Raw genomic sequence first — 20190 nt, forward strand, 5'->3', positions numbered from 1 at the left:
TCTAATGGCTGCATAATATTCCATTGTGTATATATACCACCTCTTCTTTATCCATTCATCTGTCGATGGCCATCTTGGCTCTTCCCACAGTTTGGCTATTGTGGACATTGCTACTCTAAACATTGGGGTGCACATACCCCTTTGGATCCCTACATTTGTATCTTTGTGGTAAATACCCAGTAGTGCAATTGCTGGATTGTATGGTAGCTCTATTTTCAACTGTTTGAGTACCTCCATACTGTTTTCCAGAGTGGTTGCACCAACTTGCATTCCCACCAACAGTGTAGGAGGGTTCCCCTTTCTCCGCATCCCCGCCAACATCTTTCGTTTCCTGACTTGTTAATTTTACCCATTCTGACGGGTGTGAGGTGGTATCTCATGGAGGTTTTGATTTGGATTTCCCTGATGCCGAGCGATGTTGAGCACTTTTTCATCTGTCTGTTGGCCATTTGGATGTCTTCTTTGGAAAAATGTCTGTTCATGTCTTCTGCCCATTTCTTGATTGGATTATTTGTTCTTTGGGTATTGAGTTTGATAAGTTCTTTATACATTTTGGATACTATCACTTTATCTGATATGTCATTTGCAAATATTTTCTCCCATTCTGTCGGTTGTCTTTTGGTTTTGTGGACTGTTTCTTTTGCTGTGCAAAAGCTTTTGATCTTGATGAAAGCCCAATAGTTCATTTTTGCCCTGGCTTCCCTTACCTTTGGCGATGTTTCTAGGAAGAAGTTGCTGTGGCTGAGGTCGAAGAGGTTGCTGCCTGTGTTCTTCTTTAGGATTTTGATGGACTCCTGTCTCACGTTTAGGTCTTTCAACCATTTGGAGTCTATTTTTGTGTATGGTGTGAGGAAATGGTCCAGTTTCATTCTTCTGCATGTGGCTGTCCAATCTTCCCAACACCATTTGTTGAAGAGACTGTCTTTTTTCCATTGGACATTCTTTCCTGCCTTGTCAAAAATGAGTTGACCACAGAGTTGAGGGTCAATTTCTGGGCTCTCGATTCTCTTCCATTGATCTATGTGTCTGTTTTTGTGCCAGTACCATACTGTCTTGATGATGACAGCTTTGTAATAGAGCTGGAAGTCCGGAATTGGGATGCCGCCAGCTTTTCTTTTCTTTTTCAATATTCCTCTGGCTATTCGGGGTCTCTTCTGGTTCCATACAAATTTCAGGATTCTTTGTTCCATTTCTTTGAAAAAAGTGGATGGTATTTTGATGGGGATTGCATTGAATGTGTAGATTGCTCTAGGTAACATTGACATCTTCACACTGTTGGTTCTTTCAATCCATGAGCATGGAACGTTTTTCCATTTCTTTGTGTCTTCTTCAATTTCTTTCATGAGGATTTTATAGTTTTCTGAGTACAGATCCTTTGCCTCTTTGGTTAGATTTATCCTAGGTATCTTATGGTTTTGGGTACAATGGTCAATGGGATTGACTCATTAGCTTCTCTCTCTTCTGTCTTGTTGGTGTATAGGAACACCACTGGTTTCTGTGCATTGATTTTATATCCTGCTACTTTACAGAATTCCTGTATGAGTTCTAGCAGTTTTGGGGTGGAGTCTTTGGGTTTTCCACATACAGTATCATATCATCTGCAAGGAGTGAGAGTTTGACTTCCTCTTTGCTGATTTGGATGCCTTTGATTTCTTTTTGTTGTCTGATTGCTGTGGCTAGGACTTCTAATACTATGTTGAATAGCAGTGGTGAGAGTGGACATCCCTGCCGCGTTCCTGACCTTAGGGGAAAAGCTCTCAGCTTTTCCCTATTGAGAATGATATTTGATGTAGGTTTTTCATAGATGGCTTTTATGATATTGAGGTATGTACCCTCCATCCCTATACTCTGAAGAGTTTTGATCAAGAAATGATGCTGTACTTTGTCAAATGCTTTTTCTGCATCTACTCAGAGGATCATATGATTCTTGTTCTTTCTTTCGTTAATGTATTGTATCACGTTGATTGATTTGCGGATGTTGAAACAGGCTTGCAGCCCAGGGATAAATCCCACTTGGTCGTGGTGAATAATCCTTTTAATGTACTGTTGGATCCTATTGGCTAGGATTTGGGTGAGAATTTTTGCATCCATGTTCATCAAGGATTTGGTCTGTAATTCTCCTTTTTGATGGAGTCTTTGTCTGGTTTGGGGATCAAGGTAATGGTGGCCTCATAAAATGAGTTTGGAAGTTTTCCTTCCATTTCTATTTTTTGGAACAGTTTCAGGAGAATAGGTATTAATTCTTCTTGAAATGTCTGATAGAATTCCCCTGGGAAGCCATCTGGCCCTGGGCTTTTGTTTGTTGGGAGATTTTGGATGACTGCTTCAATTTCCTTAGTGGTTATAGGTCTGTTCAGGTTTTCTATTTCTTCCTGGTTCAATTTTGGTAGTTGATACATCTCTAGGAATGCAGCCATTTCTTCCAGGTTATCTAATTTGCTGGCATAGAGTTGCTCATAATATGTTCTTATAATTGTTTGTATGTCTTTGGTGTTGGTTGTGACCTCTCCTTTCATTCATGATTTTGTTGATCTGAGTCATTTCTCTTTTCTTTTTGATAAGTCTGGCCAGGGGTTTATCAATCTTGTTAATTCTTTCAAAGAACCAGCTCCTGGTTTCGTTGATCTGTTTTACAGTTCTTTTGGTTTCTAGTTCATTCATTTCTGCTCTGATCTTTATTATTTCTCTTCTCCTGCTGGGTTTAGGCTTTGTTTGCTGTTCTTTCTCCAGCTCCTTTAGGTGTAGGGTTAGGTTGTATTTTTGAGACCTTTCTTGTTTCTTGAGAAACGCTTGTATTGCTGTATACTTTCCTCTCAGGACTGCCTTTGCTGTATCCCAAAGATTTTGAACAGTGGTGTTTTCATTTTCATTGGTTTACATGAATTTTTTTCATTCTTCTTTAATTTCCTGGTTGACCCATTCATTCTTTAGTAGGATGTTCTTTAGCCTCCATGTATTTGAGTTCTTTCCAACTTTCCTCTTGTGATTGAGTTCTAGTTTCAAAGCATTGTGGTCTGAAAATATGCAGGGAATAATCCCAATCTTTTGGTACCAGTTGACACCTGAATTGTGACCGAGGATGTGATCAATTCTGGAGAATGTTCCATGGGCACTAGAGAAGAATGTGTATTCCGTTGCTTTGGGATGGAATGTTCTGAATATGTCTGTGAAGTCCATTTGGTCCAGGGTGTCCTTTAAAGTCTTTATTTCCTTGTTCATCTTTTGCTTAGTTGATCTGTCCATTTCAGTCGGGGGGGGTGTTAAAGTCCCCCACTATTATTGTATTGTTGTCAATGTGTTTCTTCACTTTTGTTATTAATTGCCTTATATAATTGGCTGCTCCCATGTTTGGGGCCTAGATATTTACAATTGTTAGATCTTCTTGTTGGATAGACCCTTTAAGTAGGATAGAGTGTCCTTCCTCATCTCTTATTACAGTCTTTGTTTTAAAATCTAATTTATCTGATATAAGGATTGCCACCCCAGCTTTCTTTTGGTGTCCATTAGCATGGTAAATGGTTTTCCACTCCCTCACTTTCAATCTGGAGGTGTCTTTGGGTCTCAAATGAGTCTCTTGCAGACAGCCAATCGATGGGTCTTGTTTTTTAATCCAATGTGATAGCCTGTGTCTTTTGATTGGGGCATTTAGCCCATTTACATTCAGGGTAACTATTGAAAGGTATGAATTTAGTGCCATTGTATTGCCTGTAAGGTGATTCTTACTCTATATTGTCTGTGTTTCTTTCTGATCTATGCTGCTTTTAGGCTCTCTCTTTGCTTAGAGGACCCCTTTCAATATTTCCTGGAGGGCTGGTTTTGTGTTTGCAAATTCCTTTAGTTTTTGTTTGTCTTGGAAGCTTTTTCTCTCTCCTTCAATTTTCAATGACAGCCTAGCTGGATATAGTATTCTTGGCTGCATATTTTTCTCGTTTAGTTCTCTGAAGATATCATGCCAGTCCTTCCTGGCCTGCCAGGTCTCCGTGGATAGGTCTGTTGCCAATCTCATATTTCTACCATTGTAGGTTACATATCTCTTCTCCCAAGATGCTTTCAGGATTTTCTCTTTGTCCCTGAGACTCGTACGTTTTAGTATTAGATGTCAGGTTGTTGACCTATTTTTATTGATTTTGAGAGGGGTTTTCTGTGCCTCCTGGATTTTGATGCCTGTTTCCTTCCTCACATTAGGGAAGTTCTCTGCTATTATTTGCTCCAATATACCTTCTGCCCCTCTCTCTCTTTCTTCCTCTTCTGGGATCCCAATTATTCTAATGTTGTTTCATCTTATCGTATCGCTTATCTCTCGAATTCTGCCCTCATGATCCTGTAGTTGTTTCTCTCTCTTTTTCTCAGCCTCTTTATTTTCCATCATTTGGTCTTCTATATCGCTGATTCTCTCTTGTGCCTCATTTATCCTAGCAGTTAGTGCCCCCTTTTTTGATTGCTCCTCGTTAATAGCCTTTTTGATTTCGACTTGGTTAGATTTTAGTTCTTTTATTTCTCCAGAAAGCGTTTCTCTAATAACTTCCACGCCTTTTTCAAGCCCAACTAGTGTCTTTAAAGTCATGATTCTGAACTCTAGGTCCGACATCGTACTAATGTCCGTATTGAGTAGGTCCCTGGCTGACGGTAGTACCTCTTGTTCTTTTTGTTGAGGTGATGTTTTCCGTTTTGTCATTTTGTCCAGAGGAGAATAGATGAATGAGAGAACAAAATGCTAACAGGTTAACAACGTCCCCAGCAAATATACTCTATACAAATCAGAAAAGACCTAAAACTGGGGGAAAAGAAAGGGAAAGAAAGAAAAAAGAAAGAGAAAAGAAAAAAAAAACCAAAAAGAAAAAGATAAAAACAAAAACAGAACAATACAAGAAAAACCAGAATAAGATCAAATATGATCAGGCTAGTGCATATATCAGTGCCACACACTAGATTTTGGGCGTATTTTGGTCTGTTAGAAAAAAGTGCCCCCTAAAATTTTAAAGGAAGAAAGACTTACATATGTACCAAATAAGGGTTGATACAATGAAGGGATGGAAGATGATTGTAAAGATGAAAATTATAAAAGATGGTATAAAAGGAATTGATAAGAAGTTGTTTGAAAAAAGAAAGATGATTTAAAAAAAAAAGAAAGAAAAATGAAAAAAAAGGGAGAGAATGTGATCAGGCAGGAGACTAGAACAAAGCCATACACTAGTGATTTAGGGTATATTTTGATCTGTTAGAAGAAATTGTATCTCAAAATTTTAAAGAGTGAACAACTTATATATATATATGCCAAAAATAAGGGTATCTACTATGAAGGGATAGAATATGACTCTAAAAATGAAAATAAAAATGTTTCTTTTTTCCAGAAGGGATTGATGTTAGTTGAAAAAGGGAAAAAGAAAAATTCAAAAAAAAAAACAGTTAAAAAAAATTAACTTTGAAAAACTAATGAATCATGGGAAAAGGCCATGAATTGTATGTGCAGTATTCCCCTAGCGCTGGAGTTCTCCCATTCTCCTTGATCGGTAAACTTGGTCTTGGCCGGCTGTTTGTGCTGATCTTCTGGGGAGGGGCCTGTTGCTGTGGTTCCCAAATGTCTTTGCCGGAGGCGGAATTGCCCCGCCCTTTCGATCCCGGCTAAGCAAGCTGCTTGGGTTTGCTCTCAGGAGCTTTTGTTCCCTGCAAGCTTTCCGTACGGCTTTGGAGGACAAGAGTGAAAATGGTGGCCTCCCAATCTCCGCCCAGAGGAGCAGAGAACTTGGGGCCCTGCTCCTCTCAGTGCGCCCCCAGAGAAAAGCAGGCAGTCACTCCTGTCTCCCTGGTCTCCGGCCGCACTCCGTGCTCACCCGGCCGGTGACCGAGCGTTTCTATCTCTGGCACCCGACCCCATGTGGAGTCTCCAAACCCGGTAGATCCCTGCGGTGCGCTCCTGCACCGCTACCACTGGGGATGAAGGGGAGTCTCCCGGCTCTGCCACTTTTTGGGTCCCTGCTGGAGGAGCACTGGCCCGACTGGGCCGCGGATCACAGTTTATGGCAACCCCGAGCTGAGAGCCTGCTCCTCGGCTCCGTCTCTGCAGCCAGCTTCCCCGCTCCGATCCCTGGGAGCTCTGCTGCACTCAGGCAGCCCCGGTCTTTCTGTGACCCCGAGGGTCCTGAGACCACACTGTCCCGCGAGGATTCCACCCCCCGCTTAGCCACTGCAGCGACGTCCCTCATCGGAGCCGACTTGTAAAAGTTCCGATTTTGTGCTCCGCAGCTCTATCACTTGCCAGAAGCGGCCGATGGAGGCCTCCTCCCCCGCCATCTATCCTCCCGAATATCGCCTCGGATTCACTTCTCCGCATGTCCTACCTTCCAGTAAGTGGTCGCTTCTCTGTTCAGAGAGTTGTTGCTACTCTCTTCTTCGATCTCCTGTTGAGTTCGTAGGTGTTCAGAATGGTTTGATCCCTATTCAGCTGAATTCCTGAGACCAGACGAAATCCAGGTCTCCTACTCCTCCACCATCTTGCTCCGCCCACTAATTTCTGCTGTTTTATTCACATTCTTTTTTTCTGCTTTTCATACTTCTATGTGTGAAGAAGTTTTCTCTAATTTTTAGTTTTCTTCTACTTTAGAAAGTTATTTCTAGTTGTGTATGTATGTTTGTCTTTAATTTTTAAATGTAAAAAATAGACCTTGAACCTATCAAGAAGACAGAATAGTTTAAGTGTGCATTGAGTATTTCTCCATATTACTTTTATTTTATTTTGTAGCTTTACCCTTTATTATGCAAAATAATTCATTACCTTTGCTGTTAATACAAAATGAAAATTACTCACATCATTTAAAGTTTCTGTGTCTATCACTCTTCAGATAACCCATGTTTTTCATGATTTTTGACCCCTCTGTTCAGGATCTACCCATGATAAAATTACTTTATCTGCAAATGTTCTATTTTGTCTTCTCTCTTTATTGGTAGTGGTACCATGTATACAATTTTAGTTTTATAACACTTTCTCTTTGGAGTTGATAGATATTAACAAACTGCATCATTTCTCCAATTATTGTTAATAAGAAGTCTATCAGCTAATTAAAACTACTTTGTCATTAATTTGCCTACTTTTCTGGTAACCGTTTAAGATTTGTTCTTCTTCTTGATACTTTATAGTTTCCTAAAATATAGGCGGATCTAGATTTTCTAATTTTTCAAAGGTTTCCTTGGTTCTTAAAGAGACCTCACAATCAAGAAGCATGACTCTAAAAATTCTTAAGAATGTTCATCTATTACCTCTTTAAATATTACCTTTCCATCATTTTCTTTATTATATTCTTCTATAATTACTAGTAAATGTTTAATGAGGTTTTTCAATCTGTCTTCTATATCTCTTAATGGCACTTTCATATTTTATTTCACTGTTTTTCTCTGTGCTGCATTCTGAGCATAGTCTGTATGCTTAAGTATGAAGCAGGAAGAAATAAAACTAAATTTCATGTTCTGTAGAAATTATTCTATCAGATTGCTCCATTTTTTCCTTCTACTTAAAGTTACTGCTGATGCAGTAAGTTAACAACAACAACAACAATAATAATAATAAAAACCTACTATCCAGGCAAACAGGTATAGATTCAAATTTTGATTCAATCACCTGGATAGCAATGCAATGTCCACTTTTAGATGAACCAAGGATAGAGAAGAATCTTCAGTCCCTTACCATATGATGTATGATGTATTCCTAGCAGCAGCAAGAAGTGGAATTGTGAGCCATTGTGAGGCATAGGTCTACTTTCAGGGAGCTCATAGTGCATTGCAGCTTAAAAATGTTTAAATGGAACTAAAAATTATTGATCATAATGTGTATTGGGACATATGTTTATATGCATTTTCCCATTTAATCTTCACAGACTTCATAGATGTGGGTGTAATGTTCTTCATTTAATAGATGGGATACCTGCTATTCAATGAGGTTTTTTAAAAACTCGCAGAAATGAGAGTTAAAATAATTAGGTTTTGAACCCAAGTCTTTCTAACTCCAAAATGAGCTACAAGAGTTATTGAAATGATGTCAGAAGCTCTCAAGAAAGATTTGTTAAGAGTATTAATGATAATGAACTTATTATGAAGCTTCATCTGAACAAAGCTAAACCCAATAAAAAAATCAACCCACAGCTAGAACACTAGCTGTGGCCTGAAAGCCTTAAGAGAAGCTAAGTCCTACTTTAATTCAGAACAGTTGGGATCAGAAAGCCTTCCAGCATTGCTGGCTTTGGAACACAGACCTGCCCAGGATGTACTTATTCCAGAAAACTGAAAGGGAAAGAGGAAGAGAAGAGCTGCTCCCTCCTTTAATGCAATAGACATAAACAAATAAATGATAAGCCCTTAATTAACTTTAGCCCAGAAAATGTTTAGCATATGACCAATCAAATTAGCTGTTTCTCCAAAACAGAGCGGCTATTAATGAACATCATTTACCGGCAACTATTCCTTTAGCTGTGAGTTGAGACAAATAAGTTGGGAGAGGAGAGGAAAATTCCCTGTTCCACTAATGGAATTTAGCAGATACTGAGTGTATGTCCCCATCTTGTCAGGCAGTTCCAGCACATATTTTGTTTAAAAACTATCACAAAAATACCTTAAGGCAGATTTTTTTTTTAAAGATTTTATTTATTTTATTTGACAGAGAGAGAGAGCGAGAGAGGGAACACAAGCACGGGGAGTGCAAGAGGGAGAAGTAGGCTTCCCGCTGAGCAGGGAGCCTGATGCAGGGCTCGATCTCAGGACCCTGGGATCATGACCTGAGCCAAAGGCAGACGCTTAATGACTGAGCCACCCAGGCGCCCCTTAAGGCAGATTTTATAATTATATACATGATAAGGTTGAGGATTGTGCGTTCAAAATATTTAAAAATTTCCAAAGATCATAGCCCTTAAATTGAACAAACAAGTTTAGAAGCGTAGTTCATCTGCCTTCAAAGCCAGTGAAATTCCTCTCATATTGTTCTTTCTCTTCTTAGGAGGAGGAAGTCTTGAATTAAGTCTGAAGTTAGGAATGGGTTGAAATAGGAAGAGGGGCTTGTACTTTTAGTTCATTACAGATTTGTGTTCATAGCACAGTAGGGTCAACACCCGTTGGCTATCCTGACTGAGGAAGTTAATAACAATGAACTTTGATGGGTAAGAGAAGAATGAGGTTGAGGAAAGAGAGAAGCCCTTGTTTGTCCTTTCTTGTTTCTGTTATAATGAGAAGTTGTCTTTGATTTTGAGAAATATTTTTGAAAACATACTATGTTGAAGAAGCTGTACTGATTGGGCTGAAGATGCAACTGTGAAATAGGTGCATGAAATAACCACTCTTCGTGGAGGCCTAATTTTTATAGGAAAGTTTAACATTGCACAAGTAATCATAAGGTGATAAGTTATACAAAGAAAAATCAAAGTTGCCATGAGAATCTATGACAAGGGAAACTAACCCAGTTGGGTATCAGTAAGAGATTTCAGGAGCAAGTGATGATTGAACTCTCAAATTAAAAAGTAAGTAGGTATTAACAAGTAAAGTTTGGAAACAGCATTTGTAGATAAAGGGAACTCCTTTCCTAATTCTGTTATTGTCTCCAAAAGTTCTTAAGTGCTCACTCGTGGTTGGGAAGACAGGTGGTTGTTCGATCCCACCAGGGTTGCCATGTATATTCCAAGGAAAGACAATGAAATAAAGGAGTTTAAGGATTTGTAAAGAAACGGTTGAAATAATTGACCAAGGAATCTAATCTGTAGAGGAGAAGAATTTAAGATAACATGGTTATTAGTGAGAATGAAGGAATCAATGAGCAGACAATACCAATGAGGTGGAAGAAGATATGGGATTGGCATAATTGAAATGTTAGGTGGAAACAGAAAGTGGTAGTTAGTATCATTTAAATGTAGAATTTTAGAGGTAGGAGTGTTTCAGTGGATGCAAATCCATGGTGTGTATATTGGTTTGGGAGGTAGGAGTGGAGTGCTTCAGAAGTTAGGGAGAAAAGGAAGTCTGATATGAGGAAATGAAGTCTGAATGTGGAAGACTGAAAGCTTTGGCAATTTTTATTGGGCTTTCCAGGCAGTGGACCTTACCCTTCCTTCTATAGCAGGTCTTGCAAAAAGAGTATAACAGGAAGCCAGGACACAAAGTTGATAATGTGTAGTAAAAGGGGGGTTTATGGGTAAAGATTCAGATCACCAATTCCATTACGTGTGGAGGGGGGTTCCCCACACCACCAAGCTGTTCTCAGACAGCCACTGGGTGTCCTACAATTTAACTTGATTCTGACACTATCAGATTCCACAGGTTAAGGGCTTAGCCTGACAATATTGCATCCCCCTCTAATTTCAGAAGCAAGTGAAAGCCCAGGTTGTAACTTGTGCTTCTGACCAACCAGATGTCCTCTAGTTTGATTAATTTTCTAGAACAGCTCAGAGAACTCAGAAATGTTTTGCTTCTTAGATTACCAGTTCATTATAAAAAGATATGTTAGGAACAGCCAGATGGAAGAGATATATAGGGAAAGGTTTGGAGAAAGGGCAAGGAGCTCCACAATCTCCCTAATTCTCCACATGTTCACCAAATCAGGAGCTCTCCAAACCCTGTCGTCTTGGGTTTTATAGAGGCTTCATTACATAGACATGACTGATTGACCCATTTGTCATTGGTGATTGATTGAGCCTCCAGGCTCTTTCTCCTCCCTGGAAATTATGAGGTGAAACTAAAAGTTCCAACCCCCTATTCATGGTTGGTTCCCCTGGCAACCAGCCCCATTCATAAGTGCTTTCCAAAATTCACCTTAAGTCCATAAATGCAGTTGTGGTGGAAAGGGGCTCATTATGAATAACAAGACATCCATTTGCCCTCTATGGCTTGAAGTGATTTCAGGAACTGAGGCCAAGAGACCAAATATTATAACAAAAGATGCTTCCATTGCTCTTATCACTCAGGAGATTCCAAATATATATTTATTATAAATCACAATATTACACTTCTTCCAAGCTAGGTACTTTATAAGCACTGAAAATAGGCCTGCCAATAAAACCAATGGAAGATTATTGTCCTTTCATACTAGAGAGGAAAGATAGATAAAATATGTTATGAAAATAATATATAATGATGACAATATATGCTATAAAGAAAAAGACAAAACAGTAACGAGGATAGATATTAACTGGGATGGTAGTAAGTTAATATTTCTTGTGAGGTAGTTATAGAAAGCAGCCCACTCCTTCCTGGCCACCACCACCACATGTATGTCCATAAAGTGGCATCTGAACACAGAAAGACTTAAAGTGGGTGAGCAACAAATCACAATGATAGCTAGAAGAATGATCCTGGCAGGGAAAACATCCAGTGGAAATTTCTAGAAGTTAAAGGATGCTTGAAGGGTTCAGGAACCTCAGTCCAGTGCAGCTGAAGCAGAGTGCATGAAAGAGGGAGGGGTAGGAGTTGGGTTCAGTGGAGCAGAAGAATGGGGTTAAATAATGAGTGACTGCTGGGTCAATGTAAGGATTTTAGTTTTTACTCAGAGGAGGACTGGAAATCACTGGGGGATTTTGATCAGAGAAGTAACACCTTTTGTTCAAAAAGGAAGGCTCTGGCTATCGTGTTGATATTGGCCTCTGGGGGAGCAAAGGTGGAAGCAGAAAGTCAATAATAATAATCCAGACAAGACATGGACTGAGGTGGAATAGTGAGAGCAGTTAGATGTGGTTGGAGCCTGGGTGTGTTGTAAAGGTATCGCCAACAAGACACTCTTTGCACGTAAGAAAAAAGAGAGGGGTCAAGGAAGATGGCAAATTTTTGGCCTAAGCAACTGAATGGCTTACTTTAGGCATTGCAGTCTTCTCTGTGCAATTCTTTTGGCCATGTTGGCATTCTTTTGGAATCACCACCATTTTACATATCTGATTTAAGTGTCCTCATCTAATGAAAAGCTAACTGATTGATTGTCTCATTTCTTTTTATTACTAAGGAATAATAGTAAAAAAAGAAGAGAAATTTTAATTAGCTAAGAGAAACAAGAGCAAAAATTTAATTTTGACCCCACCTAAAAATTATAATCTTCCCTAGTTGAAAAATCTAGTCCAATTCCCTCATCTGAGCAATAGGGAAATTGAGGACTATGAAATTAGGGCCAAAGATATATTGCCAGTAATGAGTAGAGCATTACTACCAGAACTCCAGCATCCTGTTTTTTTCAGTCTTCCACTTTACCATGTTGATTGATGTGATATAGAACATTCTGTTACTGGAGCCATGGTCATTCTTTTTTTTTTTTTTAAGATTTTATTTATTTATTCATGACAGACAGAGAGAGAGAGGCAGAGGGAGAAGCAGGCTCCCAAGGAGCAGGGAGCCCGATGCGGGACTCGATCCCAGGACCCCGGGATCATGACCTGAGCCGAAGGCAGATGCCCAACCATCTGAGCCACCCAGGCGCCCCGGAGCCATGGTCATTCTTAAGGGGTGTAATATGCTTTTCTGTTTGGGTTTGACTTGCTCCCTGCTTATGTCATTCTTGTTAGAGATCCTGGTCTGTAATCTTAGAATGCAGGGATTTTAGGATTCTGAAGCTTGTGCAACACAAAACCTCAGCTTTTCCCATGTCCTGACTCAGTCTCCGTAATTTTACTCAATCTCCGTAATTTTACTCGATATCATGAGGATTTTTCACGAGGCTTGAAAGATTAATTTTTTTAAAGATTTTATTTATTTATTTGACAGAGAGCTAGAGACAGTGCACAAGCAGGCAGAGAGAGGTTGAGGCAGGCTTCCCCGTGAGCAGGGAGCCGGATGCGGGGCTCGATCCAGGACCCTGGGATCATGACCTGAGCCGAAGGCAGATGCTTAATGACTGAGCCACCCAGGCGCCCCTGAAAGATTATTTGATGGATTATTTTATTTAAAAATATAAATCATAGAGTGCTCCTGCTAATGGTGCACTAAGATCACTGAAGGACTGAAATGCTACTGGTACTCAGTTACCCGTGCTAAAGGACAGATAGATACTCTTGTGAAATGTTTCAGCGAAGTTCTGCTCTAGGAAGAAACGGAGTTTGACGTTGCTGTGAGTAAACGCTGGAGTACTTTCAGGTGTACTGCAAACTGCCGCATCGCAGGATGCTCCTTGACTGAACGAGCAACCCCCAGTGCAAAACACTTTGTCTCGAGCTTGTCTGAAGGACCAGACTTGGGAAAAATCCATCTCTGGGTCAGCTGTTCTGCATCCTGTGACATTAGAGTTTGCAGATTAGGTATTGGTGCCTATTTCTAGCCACCAATTTGGAGCTCATGGGTGAAGTGAGACAAAGGGAAAGAGTCAGAATTCCTGGTTGTGGTATGGTCTTTGAACTGCTGCCACAGCTGCTGCGTTAAGTCCAAATGAAAAGATTTGGAAATGTGCTTTCTCTCTTTTTACCTGGCATTTCTTACTTGCTCACCATATGGGCACCCATGCCACCCTTTATCTCCACATATTTCATAATCATTGTTATATTGGAATTTTAAAATCAGTAATCTTAGCACTTTTATTTGTAGGTGGACAGGGAGCACTTATTTTAATAAAATTTTAATGTATATTTAGTGGCTTAAAATTATACTTTATGCTGATAATATATCTTTATGCACTGATCATCAGAAAAGTGTCTATTTTAATAAATTATTATTGTGTTTTTATTTTTAAAACTAGATTATAGAGGGATTAGACTCCAAAGTTATTCAAGCTCTTAACTTCTCATTCATTTTCTGATAACTAAAATGACCCAAAATTGACAGTTTCCAGGTAGACATTAAAATTCAACATGAAGTAGGATTATTATATTCTCCACCTTTAATTAAAATCCTTAGATCTACAGTATTAATGGCCTTAATGAAACTGGAATGTAATCTTTTAAAAGCACAATCCAAACAAAAATTAATGTATGAAAGAAACTGTCATGGTTCTGTGTTTTTATTTATTTACTTTTTTTAATATTAAGATTGAGTTTCAAAAATATTGAGTAGCTTATCCAAGATTACAAAATAAGTGAAAGACCTAGCATTTACAATGAAGAACTCCTTAATTTTTTTTAAAAGATTTTATTTATTTATTTGTCAGAGAGAGAGAGCACAAGCAGGGGGAGCTGCAGGCAGAGGGAGAAGCAGGCTCCCCGCTGAGCAGGGAGCCTGATGCGGGACTAGATCCCAGGACCCTGGGATCGTGACCTGAACCGAAGGCAGATGCTTAACCAACTGAGCTACCCAGGCATCTCAAGAACCCCTTAACTTAAGAGGTTCAACATGCTTCCTCATCCCACCATTTTTCTAAGCCATTTGGTTGGGGTTTTGCAGATCATGTTTGACAAACCCTCCTTGCCACTTACCCTAAGACACTGTACTAATCCAAAACGTGAGTTACATCACTCACCACACGTCCACAATCTATGCCATTGCTTCTTTGACTCCAAAGACACAAAACTAGTAAATGTTCATTTATCAAGTATCATCAAACAAAGAAATGCCAGGCCGGATAGGAAAGACATAACTTAGTACCCACACAAAATATGAATTCTAGTAACAAAATGATTTTCTTCATAAAATGCTGTTAGTAGGACTAATTATAACATGTTTATTGTGGTAAACCTGCAACCTCAACTCTGCTGTGATAACAGGGGCAATAGTTACAATAGCAGGCTCTAATTGACATATCCAGAGTCCTTGTTATCACGGGAAAGAAACGAGATTTCCTGGGACACCAGCACATCAATAATTCTGATGGATGTGCGGTGATATTACCTAAAAGGACTTACTGCTACTCCTGGCTAGCCTTTGAGTGATTACTGGCATTCTGACTCTAGGAGGAATGAACCTGGGGAAATTGGCTGCTGACCTTTCTGGCTGTCCTAATCAGTGCAATACAGTCAGGAGCAAGGAAAAAAAAAAAAAAGAAATTGATAGTTGGATTCACAATGAGAACATGAAATTGAGCCTAAGAATTTTTTTAATTATATGTATTTGGTATCATTTGAAATGATGTTAAAATGAAAGTATCTTATTAACCCAAATTCTATGACCAGAAATAACAATCAATATTATGAGGAGACTATTATTTCAGGCCTATGTCTATGCAGATGAATAGACAGAAAGACAGAGAAAGGTAATTTTGGCAATGTGTATGACATTTAGCTTTACTCCAATTAAGAAGAACAAAAAATACTGCTGTCTTAAAACTAAAATGATCGCCAAATTCAAGATAAATCTTTGTCACCAAAAAGAAATCTGTTGTTAATGCTAAAAAGTTCAGAAAAATATAATTTTGTAAAACATCTTATTTATTTATTTATTTATTTATTTATTTATTTATTTATTTATTTATGTATTTGACAGAGAGAGATAGCGAGAGCAGGAACACAAGCAGGGGGAGTAGCAGAGGGAGAAGCAGGCTTCCCGCTGAGCAGGGAGCCTGATGCGGGGTTCAATCCCAGGATCCTGGGATCCTGACCTGAGCAGAAGGCAGACGCTTATGACTGAGCCCCCGATGCACCCCAAAACATCATAATTTTAATGATGTGGTTTAATTTTAGAGATTGTCTATTAACTGTCTTCTCTGAAATATTAAGAGTATTACCATTATTATCCCCATTACCTTTACTATTATTTCAAAGATTTTATTAAATCATTATTCCTTCATTGCCAAGATTTATAATGCATACATTCTGTTTTGTAAACATAATTTCTTGGTTGTTTAGCTCTAGTTTCTTGTTTAATAGAATTTTTATAGAAATTTTATTTTATTTTTTAATTTTCTTAAAGATTATATATATATATATATATATATATATATATATTTAGTAATCTCTACACTCAGCATGGGGTTCGAACTCATGACCTCAAGATCAAGAGTCACACGCTTTTCTGACTGAGCCAGCCAGGCACCACCTGGTCTTAGTTTCAATATAAATTAAATGCTAACCTTCTATTGATTTACCACAACTTCTTTAGTCCTGATTTTCTTGGATTTCCTCACAAAGTACTTTTTACTCAGAAACAGTCATATATGTATGAGATTATCTCTAATTTTTTAACTGCTTGAGTACACAGGCCAATTGCCAGTGTGTAGGCAAAAGACAACTTTGCTGGAAATTATCTTGGATCATTTTTCTTTGCTTCCAAATTTAATGGATATTGTACAATTTTACATTGAATTGAGATTGGATCTTTGTGCAGAATTCTAATATCAACTTGAATTTTTCTCTCAGTAAATGATTATCTTATTCCCCACATTATTTGCCTGTTACTTTGATATTTATAATTTAGTAAGTTAGAGTATATTTTTCTTGTTCATAATTCTTAATCACATTTTGTCTGTGATGAATAATATTCTTGAATTACAGAGACAACTTTCCACTTTTTTCCAGAATATTCCCTTCTATTATAACTTCCCTTTTATTTTTCTTCTATATTTTATGAGGTTTAAAAAAAACTTAGGGTTAATTATCCTAAAATTTGATAGTCTTGCCTTCCACATCTTTTATGTTATCTCTAATTCAAATTGTTATGTTCCTCTGCATTCACTGTCTCTAAATTTATTGTAATTATTGTTATAATTCAATTTTCAATAGGATCCCTTCTAAATTGTCTATTTGTTCATTGTGTTTCAATCAAGTTTTTCAGCCTTCTATCCTTTAAAGAGTTGTGATTGTTTTTTTACCAGAACATCCTTTTGCTTGAGCTTCTGCTTCTCAGTCTTTTTATACCATTTCTATTCCAGAACTTAGTGGAAGTTGAGCCACATTGCAGGAGCCCTTCCCTACTCTAGCTAAAGCTACCTCCACTGTGAGCACTCTCAATATATTCCCCATTTATTTTTGTAGTGCTTTCCACTACCTTTCAAGTCATGAGATATCATATTGACTAATGAATTAATCAGCATACTACGACCTTTCTTTCCTCCTCTTCACTCATGCCAGCTTCAATCCATTAATGGAGTAACTTGCTTCACCAATGACTGGCATAGAAGAGGTGCTTGATAAATTTGGTGGGAGTGACATCAGCAAGAGGGCAGAAAAGGAGGATCCAGCATGTTCCCATACAGGAACACCAATCTGACATGCAGTCATGGAACAAAATACCTTCATAAGAGCTCAGAAGTCCAGATAAGAGATCACAACACCCATGTGTGGAACACTGAAATGAGAAAAGATGCATTGAAGAGGGTAGGAAAGAGTTTGACTTTACTTATAGCACATGTTCCCCAAGCCTATACAGTGCAGCACTGAGAGGTTCCCTTTGTCTAGGAGCTCTCCTATGGGTGAAGGACAGTGAAATGGATGCCTGACTTCATAATATCTGACCTGTTTCAGTAAACACTGCTTGCTCCACTCAACCTTGGCTACAGGCCCAAACCCATGGAAACAGGTTTCAGGCTGGCCCCTATGAACCCAGGCTCTGGGGTTACTCTAGTGTACCCCTCTGTCAGGCTGGCTAATGCTTACACAGGCTGCAGGCCTTCCCAGGCAGATCCAGGCTCAAGGTCACCCAGAAAACCCAAGATCCCCTGCCTTCTCACAGACCCCCAACCAGTGTCCATACAATCTCTAGCTGGGCTGACTTGTGAAGGGCTTTCCTTGCTGAAGTCAGTCTCTAAATACTAGAAGAGGTGACTGCATTTTCAAATGTATAGACACCAGAGCAAGACTACAAGGATCAGCTGAATGGATGGATCATTCAGCTAAGTGTCTGCCTTCAGCTCAGGTCATGATCTCAGGGTCCTAGGATCAACCCCCACATCAGATTCTCTGCTCAGTAGGGAGTCTGCTTCTCCCTCTCTCTCTCTGTGCTCTCTTTCTCTTGTTCTCTCTCAAACAAATAAATAAAAATCTTAAAAAAAAAAGAGGGGGTGCCTGGGTGGCTCAGTTGGTAAGCCTCTGACTTTGATTCAGGTCATGATCTCAGGATCCTGGGATCGAGGCTTACATTAGGCTCTCCACTCAGCAGGGAGTCTGCTTGTCTCTCTCTTTCTCTCTCTGCCCCTCCCCCTGCTTGTGCAGTCTCTCTCTCAAATAAATAAATAAAATCTTTTAAAAAATTTTTAAAAAAGACTACAAGGATCAAAGAATTGGAGAAACAAGACACCACCAAAGGAAAAAAAAAATAAAGCCTTCATAACTGACCCTATAAACATGGAGATCTATAAACTGCCTAATAAGAATTCAAAATAATCTTAAAGAAGCTGAGAGAGCTACAAGAGAGCACAGATAGGTAACCAAATGAAATCAGGAAAAAAATACATGGACAAAGCAATTTCAACCAAGAGATAGAAACCAAAAAAAACAAAAACAAAAACCAAAAAACCAAAAAGATATTCTGGAACTGAAGAACACTTGACCAAAGCAAAAAATGAAAAGAGAGCTTCTATAGCAGACTTGATCAAACAAACAAAAGAATCAGCAAACTCAAATATAGGCCATTTGAAATTACCCAGTCAGAAAAGGAAAAAGAAAACAGAACAAAAACAAAAATAAACAAAAAATAGTGTGAAGGGAGCCTATGATTTATGGGATACTACCAAATAAACCAATATATAGATATTATGGAAATCTTAGAAGGAGAAGAGAAAGAGAAAGGAGCATCATGCTTATTTAAAGAAATATTGGCTGAGAAAAGTCACAATTTTGGGAAAGGAAATGAACATCTATATTTGTAAAGTTTAAAAGACCACAAATATATAGAACTTGAAGAAGTCTACACAAAGATACATTATGATCAAATTGTCAAAAGTCAATAATAAAAAGAGAATTTTGAAAGCAGCAAGAAAAAAGTATCTTGTCACATATAACAGAAGCCCTATAATAATATTAGTGGATTTTTCAGCAGAAACCTTTCAGTCCAGGAAAGAATGGGATGATAAATTCAAAGTCATGAAAAAAAAAAAACCTTCAGCCAAGATTAGTATACCTGGTAAAACTGTCCTTTAAAGAAATGAAGGAGAGATACAGACTTTCCCAGACAAATAAAAACTGAGGGAATTCATCATTTCTAAAACTAACTTATAAGAAATACTAAAAGGACTTCTTCAAGTCAAAATTTAAGGACACTAAAAAGCAGTACAAAAGCATACAAAAATATAAATCCCACAGGTAAAGGTAAATATGTCAACAATTACAAAATAATGTAATACTGTAAGTGTACTGCACAAATCACTTTAAGCCCTAGTATAAAAGTTAAAAGACAAAAGTATTAAGAATAACTATAACCAAAAAATGGTTAATGATACATAATATAAAAATAAATAAATTTATATATCAGTAAAATAAAGAGTAAGGGAGAAGGAATAAAAAAGTATGGAGTTTTGTATGTGATTGATATTAAGCTATTATCAGCCCAAAATAGACAATTATAATAATTAGAAGTTATCTGCAACCTTTATGGTAGCCATAAAGAAAAAAAAACATACAGAAGATACAAAAGAGGTAGAGAAAAGAATCAAAACATATGACTACAAAAAATCATCAAAAAACAAAGAAAACTGCCAGAGAGGGATAGAGGAAAAAAAGAATTATAAAGGAGACAGAAAACAATTTTTTGAAAAGCGGTAGTAAGTCATTACCAATAAAAAATTATGATACATGTAAATGGAGTAAACTCTCTAAACAAAAGACATAAAATGGTAGAATGGATTTTTAAAAACACAAGAGCCATCTATATGGTGTCTTCAAGAGGCCGATTTTAGATTTAAATACACAAATAAGCTGAAAGTGAAAATTTGGTAAAAGATAATTCATGTAAATAGTAACCAAAAGGGAGTGGTTATACATATAAATAGTAAACAGAGGTAGCTATAGTTATATCAGACAAAACAGACTTTAAGCCAAACTGTCACAAGAGAAAAAGAAAGGCATTACATAATGATAAAAGTGTCAATTAACAGGAAGATATAACAGTTATATTTATGCACCAAACAACAGATCACTTAAATATATAGACATCGACAGATCTAAAAACAGAAATAGATAGTAACACAGTTGGAGACTTCAATACTCCATTTACAATAATAGATCAACCAGACAGAAAATCAATGTGGAAATAATAGCAGACTCAACCTACACTATAACCAAATGAACCTAACAGACATATACAGAACATTCCACCCAACAGCACCAGAATACACATTCCTCTCAAGCTCACATGGGAACATTCTCCAGGACAAATCAAAAGCTATATGAA

Source organism: Zalophus californianus, chromosome 15 (genome assembly GCF_009762305.2).
Source record: "Zalophus californianus isolate mZalCal1 chromosome 15, mZalCal1.pri.v2, whole genome shotgun sequence".
Taxonomy (NCBI): domain Eukaryota; kingdom Metazoa; phylum Chordata; class Mammalia; order Carnivora; family Otariidae; genus Zalophus; species Zalophus californianus.